General features: G+C 43.5%; 1 long non-coding RNA gene across 1 annotated transcript in view; it reads right to left on the reverse strand.

Moving 5' to 3' along the window:
• The window catches only part of LOC105853886, an 8724-nt gene extending 6605 nt beyond the window's left edge, over positions 1 to 2119 (reverse strand). Inside the window, exon 1 of the long non-coding RNA XR_001145635.1 lies at positions 2046 to 2119. This is a non-coding gene — a long non-coding RNA (uncharacterized LOC105853886). The remainder of the gene's footprint in view (positions 1 to 2045) is intronic.
• Between the last annotated feature and the right edge of the window lie 3288 nt (positions 2120 to 5407).

Below are 5407 nucleotides of genomic sequence, written 5' to 3' on the forward strand. Positions count from 1 at the left end.
AAATAAATCTTAAAAAAAAAAAAAATGAACATAAACTAGACTCTGGGTAACAAATTTATGTCCTAGGAGAAGGGCATTCTTTCCCAAATTCACTCACAGGTTAAAATATGTTGTCAGAAACTCATGAATCAAAGAGAAGAGACCATGAAGAATGTCACAATCTCTTTTCTGCCAGTCAGCCTTTGAGTGCCCCTCCGTCCCTGTGGTTTGCAAAATGCTACATTTTGTCAGTTTGACCCTGACAGGACAGACTCTTCACCTCAGTTTTCTCACCTGAAAAATGGGCTATCATAACAGAGTGTCACCAGGAAGATGTCTTCAGCACCAGAAATTTATTTCCCCACAATATCTAGAAGTACAAGTTCAAGGTGCTGACAAGGTTGGTTACTTTTCAGGCTACGTTTTTTCGGTTGCTTCATGTGATCTCCTCTGTGTGTTTGTCTGTGTCCAAATCTCTTCTTAGGACCCTGGTTGTATTGGATTAGGATCCATTCATATGACATCCTTTTAATGTAATCACCTCTTTAAAGGTTCTATCCCCCAGTACATTTGAAGTATGAGAGGCCAGACATTCAACATGTGAATTGGGTTGTGGGGGAGACACAATTCAGTATGTTACAGCCTCGATGTCAATACAAGCATTGCTTGCTTTCATTTTTAAAAATAACAGAAGTTCAGGATTTTATACAGCTATAGAAACTCAAAAAAGGGGAAAGAGGCTCCATCCAAACTCTTCCTGTACTGTTTCGAATGTAGGAGGTGGACTCTCTAGCTGCCTCCCTGGGGAAGGAAAGCATCTCCCAGTCAGTTGACAGATTTCAGTCAAGTAAAGTTAAGGACAATAATGCCAGAATTGACAAAGGTAATGTACTTGTTAATTCAACCCCTGAAGCTTTACTAGCATAAACCAACTGGAATTTACTCGACTGGGCTCGTCCAGGCCAGGAGGGAGGGCAACAAAGCACTGAGACCTTGAGCTGACTTGACCCACCACCCCAAATCATAGATGTTCTCCACAGAGAACTCTGTGACCTGACAATGAGTGACGAGACAGAATGAAGAGAATGCATTTTGCACATGCATGCTTACACTTTGCCTCCATAATTTTCAGTGACTGATGGACCCCTGGGAACAGTCCTTTAAACATCTTATTCATAACTGCCTTTCCAAATCACCGCTGTGTCACCCGGCCATAATGCCAGAGAGGATGGGGCTCATAATTTCCTAATTTCTATTGTAAAATGTCTTCGCCCAATAAGTTTAGATATCTATTTGTGTCCCTTTCATATTTTTAGAGTCTCATTTTGGGGTGTGCTAAAAATGTTGAGGAAGGTATCTGAGCAGCACAGATATTGATTACCACATTATTTGAACATGAAGCTCCCACAGAAAATGAAAGTGAAAAAAATAAGATCTGGTATTGGTTATTAACTTCACCTCCGGGTGACTTCTCTTCAGGGGCAATTAAATAGCAGCTCTGGGCTGTTAAGTTTAGTGGCTTTACTTGTAGCTGGCTTATCTTCTTCAAGGACAACCTCAGTTCGGAGCAGCTTTGATTCTCTACAGTGAAGCCGAGACTGCCTCTCCAGAGCCAGAATTTGCAATGGTAGGTGCAACCACATGTATGTGTGCTCTGACCTTTCTTCCTTAAGAAACAAGTTTTACTTTACCAGGTAAATGCCCTTACAGGGAAATTTTTATGGAACGCTGGTGACATCCTGTGGTCAGTTTGGTTTAAGGCAGTCAGTCTTAGCAACTGCATCAGGGAATGAAGAAGCAAATGTCCCCCCACTAACCAAATGTCCCCCCACTAACCCTGGCTGGTTTTTGCAAACCAAAAAGAAAAAAAGAAGGAAACACATTCTTACTCCTAATCATTTTTACAACCTGGGAACCTTTTTTGAGCCTGCAGTTTTTCAGCAAATGTGGACAAAGCAAGTTCTGATAGTAGTTAGAAGAAGGACAGATTATTGCAAGGAAGCAAAATACAGCTTCATCAGACCAGACGAAGAGAGCCATGGCACAGGCGTCTCCCTGCAGTCTACCTGGTTCTTCCCATCTGCTACTGTGCGTTCTCTGTACCTTGGCTCAACAACTAGGCCTCGCAGGAGACTGCCTTCTGCAAAAGAACACACAGCGTGGCTTAAAGGAAAAACAGTGGGTATTTTGGCACTTTTACACCAATGACAATAAATTGAAGCCATTTAGTTGTAAATGTGATATTACACTTGTCGTTTTCTCCTGGCAAAACACCAAGGAGGCCACAGTGAACAGAGGCAAAGACATGGAAGCCGGGAAGCGAAGCCAGTCGCCAGTGTAGCCGACCGATGGGGCTCGTAAAAGCATTTGTTGGTCGTTTCGAGTCATAACTCAGCTCAGCACTCATGGTGCAAGAGCAACTGGCTTGGTTTAAGCTGTGGAAAGCTGGCGATAGAGTTTATGTTGTTCTACTGTTTATTAAAAACGGATGGGAGCACTTGACAGAAAAATCAAACTTCTGGTCACGGCTCATTAATCCCTGTTGTATCTGTCAGGGGTATGTGTTTGGAGTTCCAACAAGCCTCCAGAAGCAATATCACTGCTGAGTTTTGGTATTTTCTCTAATTGTGGGTGGAACAGGAGATGCCAATCACCTGGAGGGAGTGAGCATGGGTTGTTGTTAGCCCACCTATTTGGGTGGACATTAAATATGAGTTGGTTTAAGATTCAAATGATCATGGTGAATAATTTAACTACAAATATTTGCCATGGATCTTTCTTCAGGAGAAGCAGAAAGGTGAAGATAAATGTGAAATCAAGTCTATGGAGAGCACAGCTTGTAAACACCTATCAGTGAAGGACTCTGCAGACCCCTTAAAGGTACCTGTAGTCCTTGTATTATATCACCTCCAGGCAGCCTCCTCCGGACAGAAGGAGCTAAGACCTGGTCAATTTGGTCAGGTGACACCAGCCCAGAAGAAAGGACCAGTGATGTTTCAGTCCTTCTGCTGGGAACAGTGACCACAGGTAAGAAAAAGAATGTCTCAGAACCTCTGACCTATGCCTGCTACGTCGTCCCTGAGGAGAAAGACAGCCAGACCAGCAGAAACACTGTTTTTCCTGCTCATTTGGAGGTTTGGGTTCTGAAGTCACCTTTCTGAATCCTCCACAGCCTCAGGTTCCTTGTATATAAAGGGGATACAAGAACAGTAATTCAGCATCTATAGGGAGGTTTTCATAAGGATTAAATGAGCTAAGGTTTAGGAATCACTTAAAACACAACACCTGGCCTCTAAGAAGCCCTCAGAAAAGCTGTTCTGAAATAATCAATAGGAACTCCTCATCCTCGGAGTAGGGGCAGCGTCATTTGCTGTACGTTGAGATGTGAGGTGAGGTGAAGACAGGGTAAGCTGGAGGAATGTCCTGCTGAGGTGACTTATTGGCTGGTTGAGGAGACAATTCAACTAATAATTGTGAATGCTATTGGAGTTTGCAGCGATTTGGCCATCTTCTGCTTCCTGGGTCAGAGAGGGAGAGACCCTGACAAATGCAGATTTCCTTAAAACGTAAATGTCTCTTACAAAAGGGCAACTTCTATTCAATTTTCAGAGCTTTCCTTATGACCCACTGTATTCTTAAAAATGACCAGTTCAAAGAGACATATTTTGGGGTTGCAAATTTTGCTCCCCTTCACTGTGCTAGGTGCTGGGAATGATACAGAGAAGCTGCAAGTGTAGTTTCTGTATTCAATAAGCCTAAATCAAATCCATGTTTGTGGATACAGGAAGTTTTCTGGGTAGGGAATCTTAAATCAATAGCTTTAAAGCAAAGGAGGTAAAAGCCCCTGAAGGGAGACCAGAGCCGAGTAAAGTGAGAATTCGGGAGCGAGTCAGGAATGAAGTCTTAGCACCTGCTACACATTTGGGAGCAGCCCTAAAAGGTAAGGATTAGCTGGAATCTCACCCTGGAGGGTTTCCAGAAGGGCCAGCACCTCCTTGTGTATTCTTGGTTCTTTTTAAATTTGGTTTTTGTTTAGAAACTTACATGGTGGGTGCTTTCTTTGTCTAATGTCTTCTGCCAATGGGAAATTAAAACCAAATTGTGTGAGTGTGGAACAAGCCTGAGAAAGAAATTACAACTGTAATATCCTCTGCCATGTGGTCCTTTCTTCATTATCACTAAACTCCAAGTAAATCCTTCTAATGATGGGTATGGAGCAGCCACCAGAGTGAGGATAAGCCAGGATGCCAGATCTGTCAGGAGAAACTGAGATAGTGTAGCTTCTCCATCAAGGACCTACATTCTTTTTTTTTTTTTTTTTAATAATATAATAGTTTATTTTTACATCATTTTGTGCATTTTTTCATCTCATCTTGTAATCCCTGTGGGCTTCCCATCACCAAATCACCCATGTGCCATCACCATAGTCTAGTGCGTTTCCCTCCCCCCACTGTTTTTGATCCCATTCCCCACTCCACCCCCACAAAATGTCTCTGGTATGTGGCTGTTCATTATTATCATTATTTTTCTTGCCTGATCAAGGACCTATATTCTATCCAGAAAGAACACTCAAGTCCATGTGAGTACTCTGCATGCAGTCTGTGACAAGCCAGTTAGAGAGCCCTTCCCTTGGAAGCTGCTGGGAAAGATTTCTGAAGGAAGAGATTTTGTGTGTGTGGGTTTTGCTATGGTGGTTTATTTACTTATTTATTTATTTTTAAGATTTTTTTATCCGTACATACAGAACTGGGGTATAGGCCAGAGGCTCAGGGGCGGTGAGAGGCTTCACCAGAGACAGAGCAAGGAGCAGAACAGGTAGATCAATGAAGTACACTGCTGAGGGGAGCAGTGGGCAGGTCAGGAGAGGTCTGCGACGCCATGTGGATCTCCTCCGGGGCAGGCGGGGATCGAACTCATGCGGAAGTGGCTTAAGTTTCTTAGTGCTGTGCTTTAACCCGCTGCGCCAGTAGGGAGGGCCTGTGGTGGTTTATTTTTTAAGATTTATTTATTTATGTGTATAAGCACTGGGGTGTGAGCCAGAGGTGGGAGTTGGGAGGATTTGCCAGAGACAGAATAGGGAACAGAACTGGTGGATCCACTAAAATACACTGTTGAGGGGAGCAGTGGACAAGACAGGAGAGTCTGCTGTGCCATATGGGTCAGCTCCCTGGCCGGGATTGAAATCATGCTGGCAATTTGATAGTGCTGAGACTTAACCCCTAGGCCTTCAGGAAGGCCCTGATTGAAGAGATTTTGTCTTAACTGGGCCTGAGAAGGCCCTGAGGACCTGGACATACGTGTATAATTGTCTACGAGATGTGCTCCAAGTAGGACTAGCAGAGAAGAGAGCTGGGGCCAAAGTCTCATGGTGCTTATGTGGGAAGGAATTTTAGGAAACCTACGAAGAATCTGCTAGAAAGTTCTACTT

This window comes from Condylura cristata, unplaced genomic scaffold, assembly GCF_000260355.1.
Source record: "Condylura cristata isolate star-nosed mole 26May11 unplaced genomic scaffold, ConCri1.0 scaffold00020, whole genome shotgun sequence".
Lineage (NCBI taxonomy): Eukaryota > Metazoa > Chordata > Mammalia > Eulipotyphla > Talpidae > Condylura > Condylura cristata.